The 17480-nt window shown below is 42.5% G+C and overlaps 3 non-coding genes across 3 annotated transcripts; all 3 read right to left on the bottom strand.

Moving 5' to 3' along the window:
* Positions 1-2610: 2610 nt before the first annotated feature.
* Positions 2611-2682, bottom strand: TRNAA-CGC (transfer RNA alanine (anticodon CGC)). Its single transcript has one exon. It is a non-coding gene; the product is annotated as a tRNA-Ala (tRNA).
* Positions 2683-13770: 11088 nt separating this feature from the next.
* TRNAA-CGC (transfer RNA alanine (anticodon CGC)) lies at positions 13771-13842 on the bottom strand. The gene has a single exon. It is a non-coding gene; the product is annotated as a tRNA-Ala (tRNA).
* A 1505-nt stretch (positions 13843-15347) lies between these two features.
* Positions 15348-15419, bottom strand: TRNAE-CUC (transfer RNA glutamic acid (anticodon CUC)). Its single transcript has one exon. It is a non-coding gene; the product is annotated as a tRNA-Glu (tRNA).
* Between the last annotated feature and the right edge of the window lie 2061 nt (positions 15420-17480).

Consider the following 17480-nt stretch of genomic DNA (forward strand, 5'->3'; position numbering starts at 1 on the left):
TTATTCTGCCCCCTGGCCATACAAACCCTGATGGACCAAACAGAGCGCCTTAACATCTGGGAAATAGGAAAAGCATCTGGGTGGACATTTGGGAAGAGAGAGCATTGGTGGCTGAGAAAAGGGCACAGATGTTTAAGGGATGTGGTGTACGTGAAAGGGAGGATTGTACCACTATGTTATAGCATATAGTACAAAAGAAATGCATTCAATTATACCGTGTGCCTCATGGACGTGGCTGGCTAGACTGTGCGCAATAGAAAGGACTTGCATAAGACATGGATGACCATGTCCTGTGCATTTAAGTGCTTTAGTATCATAGATGGACATAGAGTGTGGCAGAGTGCATTAATATGACTATCTGCAAACGTACACAATACCCTGTGTGAATCTATGTCTATATCTGTTATAAAGATGACGTTGTCAGAGTCTCTAATTTTGAAACACCAATCACACACATTTCCTGAGATGGCATATGATAAAAAAACTTCAGGGTTTGCAACGATGCACCTCGGGGATAGGCTGCTGCACTGCTCCAGCGCTGTTTACCCTAGCCCCAGTTACACAGGTTATCTTGGGAATAACGAAGGTTGCATGTGAACAACCTGTGCTAATTCAGAAATTGTTCATGTATTTAAAATTGAGTGAGTTCTGAAGTCGGGGAGTTGCGTCACGTCTCCATTAAATCACTCTGCAGTACCTTTCTTCTGTTCTTATTCTAGCCATTACTATAGATAAGTCTAGGGGGACACGTATGTCCTTTTTAGCCAAGCTGAACATATTTCGACATTGCGTGTGCATCCCTTTTACGTGTCATCAGTAAATGAATGACTAGGAACCGATAGCTATGAAGGTCACCATAGCCATGTGTATACTTTCTATGAAGAGTGTGTTGAAACTTTCCAGAGTCCTGTTATTCCCCCGATGGTATACAGTACTAGTTTCATGCCCTACCCTATTACAATGAAAGTTAACCTCCATCTCTTTGAATTCTAATTGCCCCCATTGCCTGTGACAATCACTGCAAGGTGCCCTTCCATTAAAACAACACCCCATTCATAAAGCCGATCCCATCATGGTTGTTACTGAAGCATGGTGCAAAACCAAGAGGTACTTGCATTAATTAGGTTTATGAAGTACACCATATGACCACCTAGAACCATCATATGTCTGTTTCTACTTATGAATAGTTAGCCATGCATCCCTCCCATGTTCCACTCAACACATTTTTTGAGCTAATGCCACACTGGGTTTCATTCAAAAATGTTTCAAATTGTCATCCGGCTATTGATAATATCCACCTTGCAAACAGTGCCTTCGGAAATTCATCGAGCCTTAAAAACATAATTAAAACAAGCATTGGCAAAGCCAACAGTTTTGGCTATTGTGTTGGCATGGGTTAGGCATTTGCCAGCCACTGCTTACTGGCAGTACCTTACGAAAACAGCTGAACCTATACATGGGCATAAGATAGCAGTGTCTCACAAAAAACATATACAATTCCTATGCACAAGCAAAAACTATTTCCCGTGTCAGTGCCTGTTTTTAACAGGACCTGCAAGAAACAGATAAAAATCAAGTGCCTGAAAGCACACTTTGTTCAGGTATTTCTATACACGAACAGCGAATTTACAATGAATTTTACAACTGCGCTTAAGCAATTAACACTCATCAGACTGCTTAGAAATAACATTGGCAGGCCGAAATTTACCGAAGTCACTCTATCACAAATCTAGCACATAGAGATATCAGGAGAATGCGTGTTGGGTGTAGAGGGGCACGTAGTGGGTGGGAATAGCCAAACAGATTAGAATGGCCATGGACAGTTAATAGCTGTCTCCCTTCTCATGTGTTGTTTCCCTCTACCCAATGGAAACTGGGTATGGCACTGCAATATACATGGGCGATTGCATCTGTTCCAAAGGGCCTTGGAGGAAGGAAAAAAACAAAAGAGGGAGGATGGGATGGGGGAAAATGGAAGGAGGGATGCAGGACTGAGGAAGAGAGGGAGGTAAGAAGGCAGAAAATAGAGAGTCTTCTGTGGTGCTTGGAGGTGCGTTCCGTATTTGGGAATTTTTGCATTAACATTTTTCACAACACTGGCGCTGGCCTGCACTTCTGTCATTACCTGGTTGGTTTTATCGACAATATGCCTATATTGACCGATGACTGCTTTACACATGCGCCTAACTTTACTCATACACAGGACACAATCCTTTTCACACAGGAATTCCACATTCTAGCCCAGATAAGAGGGCTAGATGTGGGGTGCACATTCACACAGAACCCATACAATCCCTCAGCAACACAAGCACCCCACATGCTCCTGATTGTGAGTGGTGTCCAGCAGCAAAGTCACACAAAGAGCAAAACAAGTTCTATCACTGATGAATGTCCACAAAAATATTGATATTTCTTTTGTGGATCTCGATATGCTACTTTTTAAATATATTTTAGTGTCATGGCCCACAGATTGTTAATGATGAAAATGGTAAACGTAATTTGCTTGATCTCAACCAAGCTTAGGTTTTCGAGGACGTTGTCTCTACCCTTGTGGCTATGGACAGAATTTATCATTGTTTAAAAGAAACGATTAAAGCCAAAAGAAAAACCTGGAGATGCCGGGGATTGAACCCGGGGCCTCATACATGCGAAGCATGCGCTCTACCACTGAGCTACATCCCCTGTCCCTTACTTTGCTGAAGGATAGTTCACAGCTAAATATGTCAGAGCCCCTATTCCGTGAGTATCTTTGTTTTTTCTATAAGAGGGGCCTTTTAAGTCATGTATTGGGGCGTAGAGTTGCTGGCACCTCATCCCTAATTATTCATCATTGGGTTTTTGGGGTAGGGTAAGAAGTTGCAATCATTACCAATGTCCTCCACTTCCTAGACCTGTTTTGATGGCCACGTTCTCTACGAACAGCTCCATCAATGCACCTCAATCCGGAGCTGTGGCATCACCTCCAATGTCAGAACTGGATCCAACTATTTTGCTAGTGTACCTCAACTCTCACGTGCCTGTCGACAATCCCTGCCCCTACACAGCTCTGCCAATGCACCTCAAACCTGGCCCGCAAAACACCCAGTTTCTTCACCACCAGGGACCCACGCCTAGCTGTGCACAACACACCTCAATTACCATAAACAGCACCCAAACGTAATCTAGCACTGCTCACACACAGATAGCTCTGTCAGTGCAACTCAATCATGACCTTATGCTGCCTGTGATAGTCCAGCCATTTCTCGGTCCTGATCGCCAGAACAACCTGCTATTCCAGTACTTTAATATGTACCACAGACGACTGCCAGTGAACCTCAATTGCTTGACAAAGGTGAAATAATAATTCTGTGTTGCTTTCTTTAAAAGTGAAAAACAAAATATCCGCCCGAATAGGGACTTGAACCCTAGACCCTCAGATTAAAAGTCTGATGCTCTACCGACTGAGCTATCCGGGCCCATTTATGAACTGACATGCCATCTGCATACCTAGGTAAGTATAAGTATTTACCAGAACACTTTTGTGTGATTTGACTTTTTAAGTCCGATCAATTATAAGTATAACCATCTCGATCAACACACGTCTTCATTTTGCCCACCAACGTCCCTGCAGAGCTTTGTGTGGCAGGATAGGCTGCTGATTGGCTTATGAGCTGTCCCAAAGAGACTAATACATATCCTTCTATTGCCACTCACTTCAAGCCTCTTCTGCCCGTCTCCTCCCAGTATGAAGGGCGCCCGCCCAGTATCACCAGTACAGCAAGGGTTACTCAGTGTAGTGTTGTATTTCTCAAATCACAACAAGCGGAGCTTTCCTTTTCCTTTTATCCACCCTAGCACGGAAGAGTAAACGATTCCGAAATACCACTGGTAAGAGAGACATATCAGAGATGACAAAACGGACGGCTTACACGCGTGCTGACAGTAATGGTCCATACCTGTTCGCCTAAATTACCAAGAAGTCTGCAAGGGCTGTTTCTGTCCGCGTTTTAGCAGCAGTACACTGACCAAAAAAAATGTACAAAGTTACTGTTTTCTCAAGACTACAGTGAATGAGATACGTTCTCTTATCGAACTCATTCATCACATTTTGGGATGGTCTCTGTACTTTTAAGTTGAAATACCATAGCGAAGTAAACATTTATGAAAATACGTTCAAACAGAAAACCAATCACACTAATAATAACAACTTAGGATAAAAAAAAAATGTGCTTTCCCTGACCGGGAATCGAATCCGGGCCGCGGCGCGCCGAATCCTAACCACTAGACCACCAGGGAGCATATATATATATGAACCATGTCCCACATGTACCTGCAAGTGCCATCATGAATTTCTGGCTGTGGCATGTGTTTCATACATTTCTTTCATAGGAATTCCAAAAGCAATGACTGGATGCCAGAAACAATCTCGGTCCTGCAATGCAGATCAATTTCGATTTCACTTTACAAATCTTTTTTCCAGCCTCCATTTACTTTGCAGCATGAAAATACTGTGGCAAGCAGCTCACATATATACTGTAATAACTCACATGGGCAGTCGCTCAGTGGTACAGCAGATACTTTGCATCATCTTCATAAATAATTGTGTTAAAGCCTGCATCCTCGCATTTTATTTCACATCATGTTAATATTTTGTTAATTTCTTTTCGTAAGTCTTCATGCAGAATTATCAATAAGACAGTCCCAGCAAGACAGAGAAAATATGCCTGTATAAATGTGCTCCTATGAACTGGAATACTCAACACTTTTCATCACTCGCAATCAAGTAAGGTTCTTTGCAGCCACCCATGCACAAGGGTTACTGATGCACCCTAAAAGCCTGTGGCTCATAAAAAGTAACTGGGACAGACATTCACATCTGCTTTTAAAAAACAAAATGTAATTAACTCTTCATTGATTTTTTTTTCGGGAGCAACAAAAACGAAATGCACGTCGAGAATGACATGACATCACAGAGTATTAGCAAGTCAACAGCAACAATAATCCTGCACACCTGCCAAAGCAAACATATTGCTATCTCTGTCAATCAACCAACTTTAGCAAACTCCACCCACCCTCCCTTTTTCCGGGGTGCAACATGTATCAAGGGCAACAAAAATGATTTAATCATCAAAGAAGGTAACCAACCCAGGACCTCTCTGGGGTATTGGGAAATCAAATGTACATTACCATAAACAGCACCCCCAAAGTAATCTAGCACTGCTCACACACAGATAGCTCTGTCCGTGCACCTCAATCATGACCTCATGCTGCACTGTTATTCCAGCCATTTCTCAGCCCTGGTCGTCAGAACAACCTGCTATTCCAGTACTTTAATATGTACCACAGATGACTGCCAGTGCACCTCAATTGCTTGAGAAAGGTGAAATAATAATTATGTGTTGCTTTCTTTAAAAGTGAAAAACAAAGTATCACTGAGCTATCCGGGCTCATACCTGGCATGATGAACCATCTCCATACCTAGGAAGGTATAAGTATTTACCAGAACATTTTTGGGCGATTTGAGATTTTAAGTCCGATCAATTATAAGTATAACCATCTCGATCAACACACGTCTTCATTTTGCCCACCAACGTCCCTGCAGAGCTATGTGTGGCAGGATAGGCTGCTGATTGGCTTATGAGCTGTCCCAAAGAGACTAATACATATCTTTCTATTGCCACTCACTTCAAGCCTGTTCTGCCTGTATCAGGGGCAACAAAGATGATTTAATCATCAAAGAAGGTAACCAACCCAGGGCCTCTCAGGTGTATGGGGAAATCAAATGTACATCAGCAACCGAGTTGATGTTAACTTGTTGTACACTGCTTTTAGTCCAGACTTACTGGCATGCTCGTTTACACCCATCTCATGACATTATTCTTCAATTAAACAATATAAATGGGGAGAAGAAGTGATATGCCCTGATATGTGCTGGTGTGTGGACTAGTGCATGCCTGGATTCTGCCTGCATTCCGTCCAGGAAGTACCTTATGCTGACCTTTTGTTTCAGTGTGTGAGCGTTGGTTGGTTGAGAGTTGGTCTGTCTGCAGACTAATGCTTTGAATGCATTATCTACTGTTTGCATGTTCTTGTTATGAACTATACTGTTCAACGGACATTTAATGCCTTTTGATGGAGTCTTACGGTAGATAGAGACTCTGTGGATTCTGCTATGCATGTCGTATCTTATTTGATGGAAGGCATGTGCTCAATGGTCATGGCGGTGAACAGGGGTGGGTGCTGTTTAATTGTTGCATCTTTTCCCTTATATTCTGGCCCTATGGGAGAGTAATGGTGGGATTGGCATTTTTTATGGGGATGTGTGCTTTGTGATTGATGACTGTGCTGTTGTGCAATGGCACTGGTGGGGAAGGGGTGGTTGGAGCAACTGCTGTTTAGATTTGGGCTCCTTTTGTTTGAGTTGGCTTCCAATTTGTTTATCTTAATTCCAGTTTGCGCATGCAGGCTTGGGATGGCTGTTGTCAATAGTTCTATTTGGGGTGTTGACGTTTGGTGGAAGGGTTGGTACTTATCCATGCTTTTACACTATAAATAGTAGTTGAAGTCTTGTTGCAGATGTTTGTTGGTTTTGGTGTGGGTTCTGGGACTTGTTGCTGAGGATTTTTGAGGAGGTTATTCTGATAGTGAAAATATTGGGCATAGGGTTCTGAGGTGATAGTTGGAATGGGTTATGATTTTGTACATAATGGTATTTTGTAGAGACCTATGTTATACTGGGTTTCTTACAATTAAGGCTGTCTTGACTGTGTGTGTGTTTTTTGTTTTATGTGTAGAGCGGGGTGGGGGGTTGAGACATGTGTTGCTCCACTTTATGGGATGGGCTGGATGATTGTCACAGTGTTTAATAGATGGTTTGTGGACAAATGATAGTTATGAGTCTATGTGGAGATATGGAGTGTTTTAGTGAGTTATGAAGGGGCCTGTTTCGTTGTGTATTTGGAATGTGTAAGGGTTGAACTGTGTGCGGAAGAGGAAGAACATTTTGGCTAAACTTTGGAGGGAGAAAGTTGATGTGGCGATCTTGCAAGAAACACATTTAATTGATGGGTCTGGTGATTCACTGAATAATTCGAGATATACAAAGGTTTTCTTGAATTGCTACTCCTCCAACTCCCGAGTTGTTGGAATATTGTTGAAGAAAGGCTTGAATGCATGTGTTGAAAAAGTGAGTATGGATGACAAGGGGCGTATTATACTTATTGATCTTAAATGTGAGGGCTTGCTGTTAACTGTGGGATCTGTGTATGTGCCATGTGCGGGTGGGGGGCCCTTTTTTGATTCGCTAAAGGGGAGGCTTAGTGATATGGGAGGTGAAATTATTGTTTTGGGAGGGGATTTTAATTGTGTGATTGACCCCAAGATGGATAGGTCATCGATGTGCAGGTTTACTGGGCAAAAATCGAGTAGGGAGTTTCGAGACTTTTTGGATGTTTATAACTTGGTGGATACCTGGAGACATTTTCATTGGAGGGATAGGGGGTTCTCATTTTATTCACTGGTACATGATTCTTATTCTAGGCTTGACTACATATTGATGTCGGATAGACTGGTTGAGAATGTAAGGGAGGTGTTTATGGGTGAACGGCACATTTCGGATCACTCAATGGTAATGACCAAGTTGATGTTATTTGCTAAGAGGCAGGATCTTAGTAGATGGAGGTTGAAACCTGTTGTGTTAAGCAACCAGGTTGCTGTGGACGCATTAATGAATTTCATACCTGTTTTTTGTTTTTTTTTTTTAGATGAATGAGGGTACGGCAGACAATATGGTGGTGTGGGATGCTTTTAAAGCTTCTGTTAGAGGGGAACTGATGAACTGGACTGCACGGATGCGTAGGGGGGGTGAAGCCAGATTGGTGGAGCTTGAAAAGGTACTTGGTGACTTACAACAGAGTTATGCTTTGTCGAGAGATGAGAATATTACATTTAAAATCTTAGATGCTAAAGCATTACTAAGAGGGCCAGGATTCCCTGGTACATTATGGTCAAGAGTGTTAAAGATGGAGGATTTGGGTATCCGGTTTTGAGAATTATTGTAGTGGTTTCTTGTTGAAGAGTCTTGTTACTATGGTATTGATCTGAACCGGATGTCGTGGTGGGTACAAATTGAGATGCAGCGGTTTTTGCCTTATGATATTAAATGTTTATTTTCTTTTGGGAAGTTGCCTAAGAAGGTAGAGTGTTTGAAATCTGTGTTGGCTACTAAAGAGGCGTTGTCGTCGTGGATTGTTGGTACTGGTCAGGGTTTATATCTTTATGAGGAGGCCTCACTTTGGCATAATCCTGGTCTGCTGTTTGATAATAAGGTACTGTCTTGGAAGACTTGGATTCAGAGAGGGGTTTTGACTATTGGAGATGTGTGGAATGAGGCTGGGGTAGTGCCTTTTGAGAGTTTGGTAGAGAAATTTGATTTGAGGAACAGGGAGTTGCGGAGGTATAATATTTTGGTGGCTTTACTCGTTGAGCGGAGAGAGATGTTGGATGCTCCTTTTTTGAAAAAGCCGGAGAACTTTGGTCTTTTGGAGATGGGTTTCCAAAGGGTGTCTACGTTTACGCAGTTTATGCTTCCGGACAGGCAATGGTTGGATTCGTGGGAAAAGTTGAGGTTATCATGGACAGAGGAGTTGGGTAGGGAGGTAGCATTGAGAGAATGGCATAAGATTTGGAGAGTGCCGACGACAGCCAAAGTGGATTTGCAATTACGCTACATCCATCAAAGGATAGTGGGCAGGATCTATTGGACTCCAGCATGTATGTGCAAATTAGGTTTGGTTGATGATGCTTTATGTTGGGGTTGTGGGAAAGAACGGGGTACTCTGTTACATATGTTATGGCATTGTGAAAGGGTGGAGGCTTTTGGAGGGAGGTTCTTGACAGGATCGACCAGATCTGGAATATTGTCTATCCATGCAATCCCTTGGCAGTTATATTTTTGTCTTATGGAGGTGGGCGTACTGTGAGTTGGGTGAAGTTGTGTGCAGTGCGTAAAGTTTTGTTGGTGGCAGCCAAACAGGTGTTGAAGGTCTGGAAGACACGGAAAAAGCCGACAGTGGAGGAGTGGATTTTGGATGTTAGAGCTTTATCGAGGTTTGAAAGGACAATGTTTCGTAAAACGAGATAAGGCAGACCTTTATGATGAAATGTGGGGGGAGTTGGATGATCTTTATGGATAAGGCTAAGTTGTGTTATGGAGTGGAGTGCACTGGTTTACTTTCAAGTACTGTAGTTTTGGGGGTGGGGGGTTTTGTGTTGTTTGAGTGGTTGTTTGTGTGGTCTTGTTAGTATGTTGTTGTTTGTTTGGTACATTTGATTTGATTTTTGATTGATTTTACAGTTTATGATGGTGGGATACGGGGTTATGATATGAATTTCTGTTGTATTGCTTCCCACTATTGTATGTTATGCAGTTCAATGACTTTAGTTGATGTTACTGTTATTTGTTGACTATTGTTGAAAATAAGAAATAAAGTGATTTAAAAAAATTAAAAAAAAACAATATAAATGGAAGCCATTCTGAGTCTATCATGCTCTCCATCTCAAATATTTGAAAAGCTTACTGATCCATTCTCTCTGTGTCGGAAGATGTAGGCTCTTCGAGTGGTTTGCCATACACACCCTCCGATAACAGTAAATTCCTTGCCATATGGGCCAATCTGATATGCAGATCTCCCACTTCCTATTGATCAAATAGTAACAGCATCGAGGAAAGGGGACTTTCAATTCCATCTATTTCATTTCCCCTTGCAAAAACCTCTTTCCAAAACAATTGGACTAATAGACATTCCCACCAAATATGCCAATAGGTACCGATGTTACCACACCCTCTCCAACATAGCAGACTTAGCCCCTGATGCACCTTGGCTAATCTCTATGGGGTCAATTGCCATCTTTGAAGCAAATTGTAATTATGCATTTCATATTGCACAGCAATCGTCGATGACCAAACCGTCCAATAGATGGTTAGCCATAAATCTTCGCCTTCTTGTATACCCAAGTCTCTGTCCCATAATACTTTAGCTCTGGGAGAGTGCGTGCATCTTCTGGCTATCAATGCATTATATAAGTTTGCGATGAGGCCTCTAGAGCCTGTTTGCTTATCTAAGACTTGCTTGAATGGTGTAAACGACCGATTTAGATACCCTTCTCAACAACGATCTGTTGAAACACCTTTCAGTTGTAAAAACATAAATGTGGGCATAAACTTTTCATGCAACACCTCATCCAATTCCGTCTTGCTCAAGAATGTACCTTCCTGACATAACTGGCCCGCTGTCATCAGTCCAACTTTATAGTGGGGCTGATACCCGGCCGGTTTGTGTATTTTATCCCTAATTGGAGGGGCCCACAAAAAACTAAGAGGTGAGGGCCAGGATGTCACTCCTTACATTTCCTTCAATTTGCTCCACAATCGCCATAATGTGGCAAGAATGGGGTGCATCCATATTCCAACCGCTAATTGCCTGTGGGGAACCCACAAGCACTTACCCAGGGTGACTGGAGACAACAAACAATTGTCAAGGTCTACCCATTGTTTGTATTTACTCTCCTTTAAAATATCTACGACAATCCGAAGTTGGGGCTCTCCATAGTACTCCTTTAAGTCTGGGAGGCCTACTCCACCTTCCTCCTGGTCAGCACTGAGTATGCTATGCGCGATTTCTTCCCTCCCCAAAGGAATGTATAAACGTTTTCTTCGCTTCGTGGGAGAATAAGGTTGGTACTTATATCAGTAGTGCTTCGAATAGAAATAGGTCTGGGCCAAACAGTCATCTATAGTGTCACATCTGCTTTTAATGTCTTGTCTCTTCTCTGTTAATTTTCCCCCAAAATACAGACATGGCTTCCGTCAAACCTCTTGGATTAACTCAGTGTATGTGTTGGATTGAATTTTATTGATAAAGCACAAAGTTCGCCCAAAAGCATCTTGATGTTCGCTGTAACACAGCGAAAGAAAAAGCCTAAAAGAGGAGCGTTTTAAGAGCTTTGCTCAATGCACAGTGAACAGGGGTAGTTCTAAGCGAAGGATAGAGACGGTTCAAGAGAGCTACATCGGCCACTGAAGAGGAGCGGCCGCCAATACGGCTATACCTGACCGTAGGAACAGTCATCAGACAGGCGTTAGCTGACCGCAAAGCTCGGCTCGGGATGTAAGGCAGGAATTTATTCTGCCCCCTGGCCATACAAACCCTGATGGACCAAACAGAGCGCCTTAACATCTGGGAAATAGGAAAAGCATCTGGGTGGACATTTGGGAAGAGAGAGCATTGGTGGCTGAGAAAAGGGCACAGATGTTTAAGGGATGTGGTGTACGTGAAAGGGAGGATTGTACCACTATGTTATAGCATATAGTACAAAAGAAATGCATTCAATTATACCGTGTGCCTCATGGACGTGGCTGGCTAGACTGTGCGCAATAGAAAGGACTTGCATAAGACATGGATGACCATGTCCTGTGCATTTAAGTGCTTTAGTATCATAGATGGACATAGAGTGTGGCAGAGTGCATTAATATGACTATCTGCAAACGTACACAATACCCTGTGTGAATCTATGTCTATATCTGTTATAAAGATGACGTTGTCAGAGTCTCTAATTTTGAAACACCAATCACACACATTTCCTGAGATGGCATATGATAAAAAAACTTCAGGGTTTGCAACGATGCACCTCGGGGATAGGCTGCTGCACTGCTCCAGCGCTGTTTACCCTAGCCCCAGTTACACAGGTTATCTTGGGAATAACGAAGGTTGCATGTGAACAACCTGTGCTAATTCAGAAATTGTTCATGTATTTAAAATTGAGTGAGTTCTGAAGTCGGGGAGTTGCGTCACGTCTCCATTAAATCACTCTGCAGTACCTTTCTTCTGTTCTTATTCTAGCCATCACTATAGATAAGTCTAGGGGGACACGTATGTCCTTTTTAGCCAAGCTGAACATATTTCGACATTGCGTGTGCATCCCTTTTACGTGTCATCAGTAAATGAATGACTAGGAACCGATAGCTATGAAGGTCACCATAGCCATGTGTATACTTTCTATGAAGAGTGTGTTGAAACTTTCCAGAGTCCTGTTATTCCCCCGATGGTATACAGTACTAGTTTCATGCCCTACCCTATTACAATGAAAGTTAACCTCCATCTCTTTGAATTCTAATTGCCCCCATTGCCTGTGACAATCACTGCAAGGTGCCCTTCCATTAAAACAACACCCCATTCATAAAGCCGATCCCATCATGGTTGTTACTGAAGCATGGTGCAAAACCAAGAGGTACTTGCATTAATTAGGTTTATGAAGTACACCATATGACCACCTAGAACCATCATATGTCTGTTTCTACTTATGAATAGTTAGCCATGCATCCCTCCCATGTTCCACTCAACACATTTTTTGAGCTAATGCCACACTGGGTTTCATTCAAAAATGTTTCAAATTGTCATCCGGCTATTGATAATATCCACCTTGCAAACAGTGCCTTCGGAAATTCATCGAGCCTTAAAAACATAATTAAAACAAGCATTGGCAAAGCCAACAGTTTTGGCTATTGTGTTGGCATGGGTTAGGCATTTGCCAGCCACTGCTTACTGGCAGTACCTTACGAAAACAGCTGAACCTATACATGGGCATAAGATAGCAGTGTCTCACAAAAAACATATACAATTCCTATGCACAAGCAAAAACTATTTCCCGTGTCAGTGCCTGTTTTTAACAGGACCTGCAAGAAACAGATAAAAATCAAGTGCCTGAAAGCACACTTTGTTCAGGTATTTCTATACACGAACAGCGAATTTACAATGAATTTTACAACTGCGCTTAAGCAATTAACACTCATCAGACTGCTTAGAAATAACATTGGCAGGCCGAAATTTACCGAAGTCACTCTATCACAAATCTAGCACATAGAGATATCAGGAGAATGCGTGTTGGGTGTAGAGGGGCACGTAGTGGGTGGGAATAGCCAAACAGATTAGAATGGCCATGGACAGTTAATAGCTGTCTCCCTTCTCATGTGTTGTTTCCCTCTACCCAATGGAAACTGGGTATGGCACTGCAATATACATGGGCGATTGCATCTGTTCCAAAGGGCCTTGGAGGAAGGAAAAAAACAAAAGAGGGAGGATGGGATGGGGGAAAATGGAAGGAGGGATGCAGGACTGAGGAAGAGAGGGAGGTAAGAAGGCAGAAAATAGAGAGTCTTCTGTGGTGCTTGGAGGTGCGTTCCGTATTTGGGAATTTTTGCATTAACATTTTTCACAACACTGGCGCTGGCCTGCACTTCTGTCATTACCTGGTTGGTTTTATCGACAATATGCCTATATTGACCGATGACTGCTTTACACATGCGCCTAACTTTACTCATACACAGGACACAATCCTTTTCACACAGGAATTCCACATTCTAGCCCAGATAAGAGGGCTAGATGTGGGGTGCACATTCACACAGAACCCATACAATCCCTCAGCAACACAAGCACCCCACATGCTCCTGATTGTGAGTGGTGTCCAGCAGCAAAGTTACACAAAGAGCAAAACAAGTTCTATCACTGATGAATGTCCACAAAAATATTGATATTTCTTTTGTGGATCTCGATATGCTACTTTTTAAATATATTTTAGTGTCATGGCCCACAGATTGTTAATGATGAAAATGGTAAACGTAATTTGCTTGATCTCAACCAAGCTTAGGTTTTCGAGGACGTTGTCTCTACCCTTGTGGCTATGGACAGAATTTATCATTGTTTAAAAGAAACGATTAAAGCCAAAAGAAAAACCTGGAGATGCCGGGGATTGAACCCGGGGCCTCATACATGCGAAGCATGCGCTCTACCACTGAGCTACATCCCCTGCCCCTTACTTTGCTGAAGGATAGTTCACAGCTAAATATGTCAGAGCCCCTATTCCGTGAGTATCTTTGTTTTTTCTATAAGAGGGGCCTTTTAAGTCATGCACCTCATCCCTAATTATTCATCATTGGGTTTTTGGGGTAGGGTAAGAAGTTGCAATCATTACCAATGTCCTCCACTTCCTAGACCTGTTTTGATGGCCACGTTCTCTACGAACAGCTCCATCAATGCACCTCAATCCGGAGCTGTGGCATCACCTCCAATGTCAGAACTGGATCCAACTATTTTGCTAGTGTACCTCAACTCTCACGTGCCTGTCGACAATCCCTGCCCCTACACAGCTCTGCCAATGCACCTCAAACCTGGCCCGCAAAACACCCAGTTTCTTCACCACCAGGGACCCACGCCTAGCTGTGCACAACACACCTCAATTACCATAAACAGCACCCAAAAGTAATCTAGCACTGCTCACACACAGATAGCTCTGTCAGTGCAACTCAATCATGACCTTATGCTGCCTGTGATAGTCCAGCCATTTCTCGGTCCTGATCGCCAGAACAACCTGCTATTCCAGTACTTTAATATGTACCACAGACGACTGCCAGTGAACCTCAATTGCTTGACAAAGGTGAAATAATAATTCTGTGTTGCTTTCTTTAAAAGTGAAAAACAAAATATCCGCCCGAATAGGGACTTGAACCCTAGACCCTCAGATTAAAAGTCTGATGCTCTACCGACTGAGCTATCCGGGCCCATTTATGAACTGACATGCCATCTGCATACCTAGGTAAGTATAAGTATTTACCAGAACACTTTTGTGTGATTTGACTTTTTAAGTCCGATCAATTATAAGTATAACCATCTCGATCAACACACGTCTTCATTTTGCCCACCAACGTCCCTGCAGAGCTTTGTGTGGCAGGATAGGCTGCTGATTGGCTTATGAGCTGTCCCAAAGAGACTAATACATATCCTTCTATTGCCACTCACTTCAAGCCTCTTCTGCCCGTCTCCTCCCAGTATGAAGGGCGCCCGCCCAGTATCACCAGTACAGCAAGGGTTACTCAGTGTAGTGTTGTATTTCTCAAATCACAACAAGCGGAGCTTTCCTTTTCCTTTTATCCACCCTAGCACGGAAGAGTAAACGATTCCGAAATACCACTGGTAAGAGAGACATATCAGAGATGACAAAACGGACGGCTTACACGCGTGCTGACAGTAATGGTCCATACCTGTTCGCCTAAATTACCAAGAAGTCTGCAAGGGCTGTTTCTGTCCGCGTTTTAGCAGCAGTACACTGACCAAAAAAAATGTACAAAGTTACTGTTTTCTCAAGACTACAGTGAATGAGATACGTTCTCTTATCGAACTCATTCATCACATTTTGGGATGGTCTCTGTACTTTTAAGTTGAAATACCATAGCGAAGTAAACATTTATGAAAATACGTTCAAACAGAAAACCAATCACACTAATAATAACAACTTAGGATAAAAAAAAATGTGCTTTCCCTGACCGGGAATCGAACCCGGGCCGCGGCGGTGAGAGCGCCGAATCCTAACCACTAGACCACCAGGGAGCATATGTATATATGAACCATGTCCCACATGTACCTGCAAGTGCCATCATGAATTTCTGGCTGTGGCATGTGTTTCATACATTTCTTTCATAGGAATTCCAAAAGCAATGACTGGATGCCAGAAACAATCTCGGTCCTGCAATGCAGATCAATTTCGATTTCACTTTACAAATCTTTTTTCCAGCCTCCATTTACTTTGCAGCATGAAAATACTGTGGCAAGCAGCTCACATATATACTGTAATAACTCACATGGGCAGTCGCTCAGTGGTACAGCAGATACTTTGCATCATCTTCATAAATAATTGTGTTAAAGCCTGCATCCTCGCATTTTATTTCACATCATGTTAATATTTTGTTAATTTCTTTTCGTAAGTCTTCATGCAGAATTATCAATAAGACAGTCCCAGCAAGACAGAGAAAATATGCCTGTATAAATGTGCTCCTATGAACTGGAATACTCAACACTTTTCATCACTCGCAATCAAGTAAGGTTCTTTGCATCCACCCATGCACAAGGGTTACTGATGCACCCTAAAAGCCTGTGGCTCATAAAAAGTAACTGGGACAGACATTCACATCTGCTTTTAAAAAACAAAATGTAATTAACTCTTCATTGATTTTTTTTTTCGGGAGCAACAAAAACGAAATGCACGTCGAGAATGACATGACATCACAGAGTATTAGCAAGTCAACAGCAACAATAATCCTGCACACCTGCCAAAGCAAACATATTGCTATCTCTGTCAATCAACCAACTTTAGCAAACTCCACCCACCCTCCCTTTTTCCGGGGTGCAACATGTATCAAGGGCAACAAAGATGATTTAATCATCAAAGAAGGTAACCAACCCAGGACCTCTCTGGGGTATTGGGAAATCAAATGTACATTACCATAAACAGCACCCCCAAAGTAATCTAGCACTGCTCACACACAGATAGCTCTGTCCGTGCACCTCAATCATGACCTCATGCTGCCCTGTTATTCCAGCCATTTCTCAGCCCTGGTCGTCAGAACAACCTGCTATTCCAGTACTTTAATATGTACCACAGATGACTGCCAGTGCACCTCAATTGCTTGAGAAAGGTGAAATAATAATTATGTGTTGCTTTCTTTAAAAGTGAAAAACAAAGTATCACTGAGCTATCCGGGCTCATACCTGGCATGATGAACCATCTCCATACCTAGGAAGGTATAAGTATTTACCAGAACATTTTTGGGCGATTTGAGATTTTAAGTCCATTCAATTATAAGTATAACCATCTCGATCAACACACGTCTTCATTTTGCCCACCAACGTCCCTGCAGAGCTATGTGTGGCAGGATAGGCTGCTGATTGGCTTATGAGCTGTCCCAAAGAGACTAATACATATCTTTCTATTGCCACTCACTTCAAGCCTGTTCTGCCTGTATCAAGGGCAACAAAGATGATTTAATCATCAAAGAAGGTAACCAACCCAGGGCCTCTCAGGTGTATGGGGAAATCAAATGTACATCAGCAACCGAGTTGATGTTAACTTGTTGTACACTGCTTTTAGTCCAGACTTACTGGCATGCTCGTTTACACCCATCTCATGACTTTATCCTTCAATTAAACAATATAAATGGGGAGAAGAAGTGATATGCCCTGATATGTGCTGGTGTGTGGACTAGTGCATGCCTGGATTCTGCCTGCATTCCGTCCAGGAAGTTCCTTATGCTGACCTTTTGTTTCAGTGTGTGAGCGTTGGTTGGTTGAGAGTTGGTCCGTCTGCAGACTAATGCTTTGAATGCATTATCTACTGTTTGCATGTTCTTGTTATGAACTATACTGTTCAACGGACATTTAATGCCTTTTGATGGAGTCTTACGGTAGATAGAGACTCTGTGGATTCTGCTATGCATGTCGTATCTTATTTGATGGAAGACATGTGCTCAATGGTCATGGCGGTGAACAGGGGTGGGTGCTGTTTAATTGTTGCATCTTTTCCCTTATATTCTGGCCCTATGGGAGAGTAATGGTGAGATTGGCATTTTTTATGGGGATGTGTGCTTTGTGATTGATGACTGTGCTGTTGTGCAA

This window comes from Ambystoma mexicanum, assembly GCF_040938575.1.
Source record: "Ambystoma mexicanum isolate Mex_15411 chromosome 12 unlocalized genomic scaffold, UKY_AmexF1_1 Mex_chr12_unloc.2, whole genome shotgun sequence".
In the NCBI taxonomy this organism is placed as follows: Eukaryota; Metazoa; Chordata; class Amphibia; order Caudata; family Ambystomatidae; genus Ambystoma; species Ambystoma mexicanum.